This window comes from Gallinula chloropus (assembly GCF_964237585.1).
Source record: "Gallinula chloropus genome assembly, chromosome: 1".
Lineage (NCBI taxonomy): Eukaryota > Metazoa > Chordata > Aves > Gruiformes > Rallidae > Gallinula > Gallinula chloropus.
Window position 1 is genome coordinate 160515277 of NC_140085.1, and position 13941 is coordinate 160529217.

The window sequence follows — 13941 nt, forward strand, 5'->3', positions numbered from 1 at the left end:
TGGTTACCCTTCTCTGGACATGCTCCAGGACCTTGATGTTTTTCTTCTAGTGAGGGGCCTAAAAGTGAACACAGTATTTGAGGTGTGGCCTCACCAATGCTGAGTACAGGGGCACAATCACTGCCGTGGGCCTGCTGGCTATGCTGTTTCCCATACAAGCCAAGAGGCTTTTACTGCCTTTGAAATATATTAATTCAGTAGTATGACTTTAGTTTGACTAGCTATAAAGGTCCACTGGTACAAGACCTAAGAATTTTCAGCAGTCAATCTATCAGTCAGATGATGAAGAAAACCAAGAAATATTGGAGAATACATGTTCCAATTATATCCTCAAGTGATACAGTACAAATTGGTTAGAATTGAGTGAGGCTGTAGAGGATTTATCTCACTGTGGTTATTTGGCAAGTTAGTGACTTTTGTTGGATCTTTTGTGTTCACAAAGTACGTGGAAAAAATATTTAACATGTAGTATTAATACCTATGGGGTAACTTATATTCAGAAACGCAGTATGAAACAGTACTAATTTAGGATTTTAGATATAAACTGTGCCTAATGAAAGCAAGATCCCTCATCACAGATTGATCATAAAAGATAGAAATGTTTTTCTGGCTCCTTATAATGCAAGAAAGGAAATGGAACCACATCCCATTAAACATAAACCAAGAAATGTTTCCTTTCTCTGTTCCTTAGAAAATCCTCTCTGAATAATTAAAGAAACCTCAAGTTTGGTGTTATATTTATTTGTTTCCTTTGCAATGCCTATTTCCTTTTATTTCCTTCTTCAGTCCCCTGAAATGGAACAATTTCAGATTTTAGTGATTATTTTTATACCAGGTTAGAAATAATCTATTATTTCTGAGATTAAATTTTCTGGATTATGGTGAAGTATGGGTTACTTCAAATTTACTTATTTATTCAACAGCATGGTCTGGAAAAGTAAGAATTTGAGACACACCTTACATCAACAGCAAAATGCTGCAGACTGTGTCAGATGAGTTAAGTTTGTGCACTGACCTCCTGGAAAATATATGTTTCAACTCAGCACTAAAAATGTTTCATTTGCACAGATGTTCACCTTATTGATTGCAGCAGAAAAGGCAACAGATGATAAATATGATAATAGCAGGTGCTGCTCAAATGAATACTTGTTTTTACCCTGCAAGAAAGCTCAGTTGGAGCTTCTGTGATAGGACTAGTCTTAGAAAACATTTATGTCTCACAAGCATTTTGTAGAAAATCTGTATGAAGTGATACAGAAAACCAAAGGAAGTCATGGCTTTATATTTGTGACAGTGAGACAGCACTGTAATTTGAAAATGTTTCTAATAAAATGGGAACGTACTTTCCTTGATCTGACACCTTCAAAACATTTTTGGTTACTGTACTTTACAGATATCCTGTGGCATGCCGCATGCAATTTTGGCGTGTATCACAGTTGTAACAACTTTACATTTCCTGTACATTTACAGCATTCGGGCAGGTATTATGCATTGCCCTATGCCTAGCTGTCTTTTATTACCTTATCTGGCAGTTGAAAAGGTCTGCACACATAACAAGCTTTGAATCTGACTCATATAAGAAATCTTGGGGAATATTGGATCAAATGCTTTTTCTTTAATGGATGTTATCACCCTTGTGTCTTAACTGCAGGGAAGTAGTGTTTCTTAGAAAGACACTTTCTAGGTGTTTCTATTGTAGCAATTCATAGTGCCAATTAAAGCCATAGACAAATGAGATTGGCTTCGTCTGTCCTCATCTAAGCATCAGAAAGTCAGGTGCTTAAATTGAGCTAGACAGCCTGAACCCCTGTTGGGCAAGTAAGAAAGATATGTACCTCCTAAGGGTGACTCAATCCTAAGGAGTGTTTAAGGTGGATCCATTGAGTTGCCTAGAGGTGTGTCTTTCTCCCAGCAAGGGACCCTCTGGCATCAGATGTGAATGCAGCTTTTTCAAGTCTGCAAGTAGTTATTCTGAACCCGTCCTCAAGCATTTCTAGACTTAGATATCTGAAGGCACCAGAATCTTAAGATGGTACAAGGGATCATGTGAACACTCCTTGGCTACTTCATCTCAAATACAGTGGAGTTTAGACAGCTGATAAAGATGATTTTATGCCTTTTTTTCCTCTGGGTGGGATAAGTTGCTGTCACGGAGGGCTTTAAGCACTGCTTCTTTAGGGTTAGTAACTGCAAATGACTGTCTGCAAGTGGCAGTGGCTCAAGTCCTTGCTATCTAGTAGGGATCTAAAAAATATATATAGTGGTAAGGGTGTGCATGTGTGTGTGTGCGCAGGTGCACCCATGCTTACGTATAAGACACTGGAAGTTTAAGACAACAGTATCGTACAAAATAAGAGCACTATAAATTACATAAGTTATCATAATATTAACTCAAGGAGGATATTTAATGGTTATGTGTTGGAACACCCCAAAATGACCATGATTGAGCTTAAAGGACATTGCTTCTTTCTCCTGTGTGCCTCTTTTCACGCTCAGCCCATGCTGCCACATGCCTGTTTCTATGAACTCAGGAACAGCTGGCACTCGGTAGCACTGGGGCCTACAGAACACATGCACGAGAGCACTCTGAGTGTTGTCAGTAAGCTGGCTTTGTCAGCACCAAAAACCCATCATTCAATTTCACGATAAAAAGGAGGGTCAAAGCATGGTTAGAGAATAAAGTCTCGCACATCACTCATGCATGAAGTAACAAGGTAAATGGCATAGCAGGACCAAGAAGCTCACTGATCAGCCCATGTCATTGCATATACACCTCTGTGACTTTGAGGGGTAGCCAGGGGAATCCCAGATGAGCTCCTTGTGCTGCTGTCTACTTCCTCTTGTGATGTGTTGTGGTGCTGGCGTTGGTGCTAGCATGTACCATCCGCCCTTAGCCCGAGAGGGAAGTGAAACTCAACAAGATTTTACTGAGGGCCATCAGCTTCTGATGGGGATGCATCCCACTTCACCCAAGGTAAGACATACACCTGACATACAACCATTCAGTGGTAGCAGGTATTTTGAGTGCTGCAACTGTTCCCAACAGACTGGTTTGAGTGCAAGTTTATCCTGGATAAAACTGTGAGAAATTTATTTCCTAAAAAAAAAAAGAAAAAAGATTTCAAAGTATAGTTCTCCCAACTAGAATATATATGATCCAGGGCTGTATCTTGGAGGACATTGGTAGGCTTCACTGAAGATTAGATCACAATCAAATTAACAAGTGTATGAGAAGAGAGAGATGAGTGCTGAATTCAGAAATTAAATCCAGGTTTTCTAAATTTCAGCTTAGTGTCTAAACTATCAGACTTATTCTTGCACTGCAATTAAACATCTGTTTCTGCAGCTGGAAGCAAATTTTATTGATATCTATGAGAAAAGTTGGTGACTTTCCAATACATTTCCACTAAAAAAAAGAGCTGTGAGCACAATTGATATTTCATGCTCATTTTCTCAGGTTGTCTTATCCTTGAATATATGGCTGCTTTATGGTAAAGTAAGATATTAAATAACATGGGATCAAAGTCTTTGCTATTTGTTCTGCATCAAGGGAGAATACTATACTGACATAAAAAGTAATCCTTATTTTTATACATCTGTCTATCTTAGTGTTCTGCTTATACAAGAGACTGTTGAAATGGAAATAGCACCGAGTCTAATGTTCAAAAGCAAAAATAAAGAAAAGGCAAAATATATTTTTTATTCTTATCAAGACCTGATAGTCTTCAAAGACATATTGCTTTTTTTTCTAAAGTGTTTTATGGGTTTCTCATTATTTTTCCCTTGCCTGGGTGTTAGAAACTCAGTTGAAACCTGTTAAAATTTTCAATTCTGTTTATATGTTTCTTTAAACTTTACTGTAAACAAAGCCTGAGCTTGTGTCTCAATAATGAATAAATTAATTATGATTTGCTATACAAATATAAGAGCTATTACAATTATTTAGAATGTGATATAAAAAAAATCTTCTTTCTTTGCAAACAGAAAATGCAAGATGTTTTATAGATAAAATAATGAGTATATTTAATGCTGAGCTTTCCTGAGATTAGTGCAAAGTGTTATCTTTTTTGACATTAAGCACTATGATTAGTCCAAAAATAGTTTTCTATAGAAGTAATCTGTTAGTATTTGTGTTAATGTTAGCATGTAAAAATGAAGGGCAGTTTGATTTATTATTAGTAAATGAAAATACTGCTAAATGCACATTAATATTTTTCTTGGAACCTTATCTATTTTAAATATTCTGTAACATAATTATATAAAAGCAAATTCAGTTTTAATATGTCAGATAGTGTTATCGTCTTGCAGGCAGCCCTCCAAGGTTAATAATGTCAGGAAATATAAAGTGTTTTTGACTGCAAGATTAGACTTCTTTGGAAAAGAGCTTTAAATTTAATTTCAAAAGTAGATTTTATGCCCCATGAAATTTAAACTGTGACATTTAGAAAACATTCACTTTATTATAATGTAAGGAAAAATTATAGTGTACATGCTTCTTGCTCAACCCATCAAGACTGCTTCTGGAAAGACTGGGAATCTTTTCACAGGTAAAAAAATGTTAAATTCATTGAATAATCAATGACACCAAGTGTTCATCCTCAGGAAATAGATAGTTAGGCAGAAATAATTACTTCCTTTACTATGTTCACTGGAGTTTGAAAGCAAAATTTCTTTAAAACATATTTGAAACTTGTTAATGTTTAATGACACTTTTTTCTGAAAAAGTTTAACTTCCACATAGAAATTCGAGATAGATCTGATAAAAATTAAAAGGTAATGCTGGTAACTCTTTCTGTATTAAGTTTTAGGATTGATTGAACTTGACTAAATAATGCTGTGATGCCACATAATCTTTTCAGGAATTGGGGGTTGTCTAATACAAGAAAGAGGTGTAATCACGCTTTTTCCTCAGGTTTATCTTTTGATCACAGCTTTCCACAGGAAAAAAAATAAAAGGAAAAAAAATGTTTACCATTTGATTTTTGTTATTGCTATCATTTTTACCTATTATTTACCATGGTCTTCAAATAGGTATGTGCTGAAATGTATGCTGATTTATTATCAGACTGATTCCACAACCATGAAGTAGTTTATTCATAAAGTTCAGATTAGAGACATAGATTTTTTTCCAAACTATTCTTAGATCCCTTTAGTTGGGAATCCAAAACTGCAAGACATGCAGAGATCACCTCTGCTACAATCTAGAAGCAGTCAGACCAGATGTGAATGAGATAACATTTGTAGAACAGACAGATATCATCAGAAAATAATATTATCAATGGAATCAATGTGTTACTGATGTTTTTGAGGAAGTATAGAATACAGGATGCAACTATAGATGTACAAAGGTTGTCACAAAGTCTTTACCAAAGAAGAATTACTGAAAAAGATGTGGGGAAGGATTGCTTGAGTGGTATAGGAGAATGGAGAATCCATCAAAGAAGTTGTAAGAACATACCTTGTTTAGAGGTGTTTGAAAAGAAGACTGACTGCTATATATATATATTTGTCTGAGGCACACCAGAGAAGGGGAAAACCTTTAAAAACGGCGCAGAAACAAGGTTAAAAATGCCCATTTAATACATTTAGATTGCAGATAATGAAGATTCTAATTATGAGAAGTCTGATGTCCTAGAACAGCCTTTTGCTAAAATTACTGAGAGCCAGCAGCTTGACTATTTTAAGATGTTCTTGGTAAGTTAACAACTGGATTATATGATTTGAGATTCAGAGGCACAGAAATTAACTTCCTTCAAGGCTCGATAAAGGTAAAAGTGGTAGAAAACTGCCAACTTTTGAATAAAGTTAAGACTGGTAAAAAAGAAATAGACAATATGAAACATGGCAATAATATTTTCCTATTAAGGATGGCAAGCATGAAATATCTGAAATGGAATAAGGCTCCTGGGCCAGTGCTCAGAATCTCTACTGGCATGTCTTGATGTTATTTGCTTCATACTTGAACATTAAAAATACTGAAGCAAAAGTAACTGTTAGTTAACTGCTCTGCCATAGCCCATCTCTGCAGAAGGGAAAGCTGCCCCCAGCAAAATTATAGACAGTCCTCTGTGCAAACAGAGACCAGTGGAAGAGATGAGAGAAGATGCAGTCAGAAAATTAGTTTAGCAGGCTATCTTCAAGTACAATTGCTAAAAAGAGATTTACTGGAAGGAGGAAAGAGACCAATTTACTGCTCTTCAGGTACCTTGGCTATTCCTCACATAGAGATGGGTAGTAAAAGCAGCCATCCCTTACATTCCCTGGTTGCCCTGTTAGCAAGACATTTTTGTTAGGTGTGTAGAATCATTGCAGCTGTGACCTGTGATTTGTTAGTATTGTAGTTGGATAGATATAAATGAATCATACTGCCTCACCTAGCATCCGACAGCTAACTAACTGTTATTTTCATCAATCAATGACTGTGTCTCATGGACTGGTGTGGTGGGTTGACTGGCTGGGCACCAGGTGCCCCTCAAAGCTGCTTTATCACTCCCCTCCTCAGCTGGACAGGGGAGGGGAAATATAACAAAAAGCTTGCATGTTGAGATAAGGACAGAGAGAGAACACTCACCAACTACCATCATGAGCAAAACAGATTCAACTTGGAGGAAAATTAATTATTTATTGCCAGTCAAACCAGAGCACAATAATAAGAAATAACATAAAATCAAAAATCTCCCCCCAGCCCTTCCTTCTTCCCAGGATTAACTTCACTCCCATCCATGGGCAGTACAGGGGGATGGGGAATGGGGGCTGTGGTCAGTTCATCACACATTGTCTCTGCTGCTCCTTCCTCCTCAGAGGGAGGAATCCTCACATTCTTCCCCTGCTCTAGCATGGAATCCCTTTCATGGGGGACAGTCCTCCACAAACTTTCCAACATGAGTCCCTCGCACAGGCTGCAGTTCTTCACAAACTGCTCCAATGTGGGTCTCTTGCATGGAGAGCAGACCTTCAGAATCAGACTGCTCCAGTGTAGATCTGCCACGTGGTCGTCCTAGAAAACCTTCTTCAGTATGGTCTGTCTCCATGGGGTCACAGGTCCTGCCAGGATGCTGCTCCAATGTGGGCTTCTCATTGCTCTCAAAGCCTCCTATGGACATGCACCTACTCTGGCATGGTGTTCTCCATGGGCTACACATGGATATCTGCTCCACTGTCAACCTCCATGGGCTGCAGGGGGACAACCTGCCTCACCATGGTCTTCTCTATGGGCTGCAAGGGAATCTCTGCTTCGTTGTCTGGAATACCTCCTCTCCCTCCTTCTTCTCTGGCCTTCATAGCAGATTGCTATGTCAGCCATTAAAAATATGAAGATAAGGGCATGTTTGTAATCATCTTCCTCTCTTTGATACCTAACTGCCACTGAGTTAAGAGCCATGTGGGATAAGATTCATGTCTGGAACCGTTTGTTGCACCCAAGAACATATTTCTTCTAATCTGAGAAATAACTTTAGTCTCCATGTTCAAGGCAGGTTTCTGATAGTGTTCCGACTTAGCTTTTTAATAATAGTCTAGATTGCTTTAGTCAGAAATTTAGAGAAGGTGAGAGCTGGAGAGCTGAATTCAGTGGTGTCCTCAGTATGGAAGTATTTGAAGGCATGTTATAGTGTGTTCAGTCCTAGATTATAAATTCGTATGGAAGGAGACATTTTTTGGCTCTTAGCTGAGTGGAAACATTGTGTAAAACAGAAATCAGGACTGGCAAGGCCCAATAGCAGAAGAGAAGAGGAGAAAACAAGTATGGAAGAACTAATGAATTTATTGCATAAAATGCAGAAGTAGGAATATAGTGGATGGTCTGACTATGGACACTGCTGACCAAATGGGGTCAAACTGTTATGTTGGTTTATTTTGGTACTTTAGGAGGAAGTTTAAGAATTATTGAGGAACTTGTGGTCATTTTATTCTCTGGAAACCACTCTGTGTAATTTTGATAGAATTGGTTGGATGGAGCATAGTTACACATTCCTAAAGGACAAAAGAATATCCTGACAATGTTTTGCATTTTTCTTCTTCATCTCCTGCAGATTATGACGTCAGATATGGTACCTAGTGTAAGAAATAATCCAGAAGGTCTTAAAATAGGCATAAAATTTACAGGCATAAAGGAACAAGATCATATAAAATGAAAGTTACTTTCAATTTATAAGTACAGAAAACAGAAATATTGACAGTCTAATGCCTGAAGTAGTGGGTAAATGAAAAGACTTTACTGGTAGGTGAAAGATTGTATATTAGCTATTCCAGATGAGGTGTCAATTATTATGGACCAAAAATTTCCATGCACTTGGCATTTGATTCCCATTATTTATTTTTCATAATGGGTGGACAGTCATGATAGTTTATAAAAACATTGCAAAGTCTTCCATAAACAGAAATTACAGTAATTATAGGATGAAGAAAAAGTGTGAGAATGAATCGCCAGAGCAACCTAAGAAACACCACAACTACAGAGTGATTGCAAGTCATTTCCTATGCATAAAAATCTAATATTGTTCCGTGGTTCCATATGTTGCTGTTTGAGAAGTCACTAAGTTGAAGCATTTTACTTTGTCTGGTCACCATTTAATATATCTTACTTGGCTTTATTTTTTGTTAGTGTCATACCATTACCAAGTTTAATATAGCAGTTATATCTGACAATATTCAGACTAGGCATCTTATGCACAGAGGCAAAAATGTTAAGTGTCTTTCCATTACTGTATATGTTAATGATAGCCTTGCTGTTATCTCTCCTAATATTTGTTATTTACTTGCTCTTAATAAATGCACTTTGTTTTTGTAAAGCATCAGCATTCTAGTTGTACATTGTTTCAAATTTGTCCCGTATAGATTTCAAGAGTTTTCTAACATCCTAAAAATTTCTCTTCTATGGATTTACTATAGACTTCTTTTCGACTACAGAAGAAGACAGGTAAAACATAGAAGGCAAGAGCAATTTCAAGTCAGTTGGAGAGGGGTTTGTTTTATGTAAAATATGAGTAACTTTACCAAACATTCCGTTTAAGAGTATAGAACTGTTTCTACCTGTGTGTCCTACATATTGTGTTCAAAAAAAAAGGATCAAGAGATTCATCACAACAGCTATCAGATGACACCGAATTGGGAGGAAGTGTGGATCTGCTGGAGGGTAGGAAGGCCCTCCATAGGGACCTGGACCTTTGAATCAACGGGCAGAGGCCAATGGGATGAAGTTCAACATGGTGGAGTGTCAGGTCCTGCACTTTGGTCATAACAACCCCAGGCAATGCTACAGGCTTGGGGCAGCGTGGCTGGAAAGCTGTACAGAGGAAAAGGATCTGGGGATGTTAGATGGCACTCACGTGAATGTGAGCCAGCAGTGTGTCCAAGTGGCCAAGAAGGCCAACGGCATCCTGGCTTGCATCAAGAACAGCATAGTCAGCAGGGCCAGGGAGGTGATCATTCCCCTGTACTCAGCTCTGGTGAGGCTGCACCTTGAATGCCGTATTCAGTTTTGTGCCCCTCACTACAAGAAAGACATTGAGTCCCTGGATTGTATCCAGAGAAGGGCAACAAAGCTGGTGAAGTGCCTGGAACACAAGTCTTATGAGGAGTGGCTGAGAGAACTGGGACTGTTTAGCCAAGAGAAGAGGAGGCTCAGGGGAGACCTTATTGCTCTCTACAACTACCTGAAAGGAGGTTGTGGTGAGTTGGGGGTTCAGCTTCTTCTGTCAGATAAGTAGCAATAGGTCAAGAGGGAATGTCTGCAAGTTGTGCCAAGGGAGGTTCAGGTTATAAACTGGGAGAGATTTCTTATAAGAAAGAGTGGTTAGGCATTGGAATGGGTTGCCCAGGGAAGTGGTGGAGTCACTCCCCCTCGGGGTGGGTATTCAAGGAAAGATGGGATGAGCTACTTAGGGTCATGGGTTAGTTAGTAATGTTGGTGGTAGTAGGATGGTTGGACTAGATGATCTTGGAGGTCTTTTCCAACCTTGATGATTCTGTGATTCTGTGAGAGATCCACCTCCCCATCTAACAGTTATCCTTAAATGAGTCTGTTCAAAAAAGCTGCTCTGCAGCCAACAGAATGATATATAATTTTTTTCAGCAGTGTGTTTTCTAAGTACTAATTGAGGTTTCTGTTGCTTTTTTGGTCTATACATTTCGACATATTTTACTATGTTTTCATTCTTGATAGAAAGCAATAACCATCCTAATGACTTTGGAAAATGAATTCTTATTAAGCATAGATTAATGAAATATTGGTAAAAGACATTATTGTCTATATATAACTGAAGTGAACAAAAGTAAATTTTATTCCTCTAGACTTTTTAATGCTGCAGTAGTATTGGTTGTCTCAGTCTCATTATTTTCCCTTATGTAAGCATATGGAGGTTTTTATAAGTAAAGAAATGCTAGGGTTGAGTGTAGTGCATCTTTCATTAAATCTGCAGTGATGAAATCTGTTTGATAATGAGTATGACATTATTTTCACCTCCCCCAACTTTCATCTAGGATAGAGATGTAATGGAATTGACTTTCATATTCTCCATGGACAGGGAATAAAATCTATGGTATTTTTAAGATACTGTGAAATTCTACCTTCTTGTAAAGTTGAAACTTTGCTAGCAAATAGGGAAAAAACATAGCAGATTCCTGTTAAAACATCAGATTAATTGCCACAACTAAGCAGAGTAAATCAAAAAGAAAAAACATTATCAAAAAACACGCAATCCTAAAAATACTTAAACTTATGCATACCTTTATATAAAACAATAATCTCTTTGAAGTTTATGGGATCATTATTGTAAATAAAATTGAAGCTTTTCTTACAATCTACAGTGAAATGATTAATTGTGGCCACAGTTTCAGTTATAACTCATGAAAAGTAAATAATTTTGTAAGCCCTTTATAATAATGGGTAACAACTTGGAATATAAACAGTATAGTTGAGTTTGTAACACAGGAGTTTGAATCTTGGTCAGTACTTTAGATCATTAATCATGTGTTCCAGAGAAGTGGAACTGGAAAGATTGGAGACAATTGCCCTTTTCACTGCATACACAAATATACATTTCTTCACAAAGGCTATTTCTTTGGGTAAAATACTTGACCTAAAACTATATTTTTGACTAGGATATTGATGAATTGCAGATAAAATATAAAGCCTTTTTCTAGCAAAAACTAAATAACTAAACTGCCTCTACATATTTATCATATTAACTTACTAAGTCTGATTCTACAGAATAGGCAACTTTATTCATTCAGGTGAAGATGCTTCATTTGCAGATGACTTTAGTGCTGTCCTATGTTAGAACTTCCATATTCATTTCAAATTCTAAATGAAGCTCATAAAAAGAAAGCCAGTTTCTATGTTTTCTTTCTTTCTATGAAATAGGAGTTTTGTATTTTGGCTATGGATTAGTATTTTAAATTTTCAAAGCCACTGTAACTTTATATCATAGCATGAGTTATTACCCAGCTCCAATGGGGGTCTAGCTGATGCCCTCCAGATGGTGTAGGGATACAGTTTCTCAGCTTCCTCTAGTTTGAATTAGCTAATTTCTCACTATCTTAAAATATAGATCCTCTGGTCTCCCTTTCCACAAGTTACAAATTCATTGAAGTGATACAGGACTGAAAAAAAACGGACTTGTAAAGCAGTGTACACTGAAAGGAAGGAAAAACACATGGTTTTATCTTAGCAAGAACAGATGTTGTGGGACTGTGGTTCTGAAGGGAGAGAAAGGCAGTGTGATACAGCACAGCTGAAACATTAAAGAGGTTGTTTACAAGTGTTCTTCAGTTACATGAACTGTTAATAGGACAAATGGTTACCTCTCTGCTATGCCCTCCACAGAATATGTGTGTTACGAGACAAAGAGCAGTCAGAGAGTGGACTGCCCTCACTGCTTAAATGTTAGCTTGCTCCCTGGCTCATGGCTGGGCTTGTCTTGTCTACAGGGATCTAAAGCTAATCAGGGTGGATACGAATCTGTTGATGAGACTTTGGTTAGGTTCCTCCCTTGTTCTTTTACTACTTCTCACTGTTGACGGTCAATATCTCCCCACATGCATGAAACTCCCCTTCTCACAAATGTGATGATGCTGGAGGTTCTTCCAGATGCGAGCCTCTTGTGTGACTCTCTTTCCCAGTCCTGATGGGATGATACAAGGGCACGTGAGTAAATATTAGTAAGCAGAAGACTCCAGTGGGCAGCATAAGTCTGTCTTCAAACAGTAATGTACCAGGTACGTGGGGTGAGGGCAAGTATTCAGCTACCCGCCTGCTTCCTTACTGCATGCTTGAGACCTGAGATCAAGGGATGTAATGCACATCTGCAAATGTATGGATGGGCCCATTCTCTGGATCCTCGCTGTAAGAGGTTACGGCCCTGTTACATACCACATGGCAGCTGTATGTATCACAAGTGGTATCCTAGAAACGTGGTGTATCTGAAGGCAGGAGCATGTATGTTTTATGTATCTATACACAATAATCTTGGTTTATTCCTTTGTAATAGTCACTACATACATGTTTGTTCAAAAATGAGTGTAAATACCATGAAAACATTTTGCAATATTTAAGAAGTCTGCTCTGCAACTTTCTGGTGTTAGTAAATAATAGCCCTGACTAAAGGTTCAGGGTTATTTCAGCTGTTTTCAGAAGTTTTCCATCACTAGAATAGTCCAACCCCACATTTTTTTTCCTGTACAGACTTTTTCATAGCTGTCTGAACAGTTATTTTAACAGCCTGAGTTCTTACATTACCCTCTGTGTTCCCTACTGTTACTTTTCCTTTCAGTAAGCTCACTTCAGACATAACGAGAAATATGAAAAGCACTTATAATTCAGTCTCTTTTAGAAGAACATTTCATTAATTTCTCTTTAATTGTATCTACTCATGCCATTTGTGCACTCTACTATTGTGCACTCTACTCTTGTTTGCTTTATTTCTCCTCTGAAGTATTGCTCTGCAGGCTTTAGAGATTTCTTCTTTCTCCCTTGTGATACAAGGCCACTTACTATGCATTCCCTTTCCTTGTCCTTGAGGGGTTTTTTTGGTGTTATTTTTTAATCTTTCTTTTTTTTTCCCCTACATATAAACCACTTATCTGAAAAGTCCGAATGTATTTGAACACAATGCATGTTCTAACAGTTCTATCTTCCCCAATATCTTGAAGACACAATGAAAAGAAATCCAGGTAAAAAAAGAAAAAACATCCGTCTCTGTATAGAAAAAGCAGCATGGTTAAAAGAGTATGGAAAAGCAAAACAACAATTCTGATGTTTTAACTTGAAACTCCTATTTTAAATCCGTGGAAATAAGGAACATTGTTGGACCTGGATCTAATATAGTCACTGTCTTCTAGACCCTGGGTTTAGCTCCCTCTATTGTGCATCATTACTTTGCATTTTATATTGTGTGGCATTAGTTTGCATTTGTATCAGATGAGTTTCTAAATTGCTCCTAAGATCAAACCCATGGAGAAAATTGGAAGAAAAACATGGGCAGTTCATAAGGAGAAAGAAATAACAACAGATTAGTGATGGGTAAAGGGAAGGCTTTAACACTTTCACTGCCAAATGGCAAAACATCTGTGAAGTTCTCAAAAACTGCTTTTCTTGGGAGGAATTTAGTTTGTCTATGCAGTCTTAAGAAGGCATTGCTGTCAAAGGACAAGAAAGATGGATAGAAGGAACAGGAACAGATCAGGGTTCAACATCTTCATAGTAAATCTGGAATGATAAAGAGTGAAGAAAGTGAGGTTGACCGATATTTTGAAAGACAGTATGTATGGCTTCTGTGAAAACCTACAGCTTATATCACTATTTATTAAATGGAAGTCACAATCTGTGCAAGCCACATGAATTTCAACAAGGAGAAGTACAAGGTCCTGCACATGGGTCAGCATCAAATCCCAAGCACAACTACGGGCTGAGTGGAGAACTGGATTGAGAGCAGCCATGCGGAA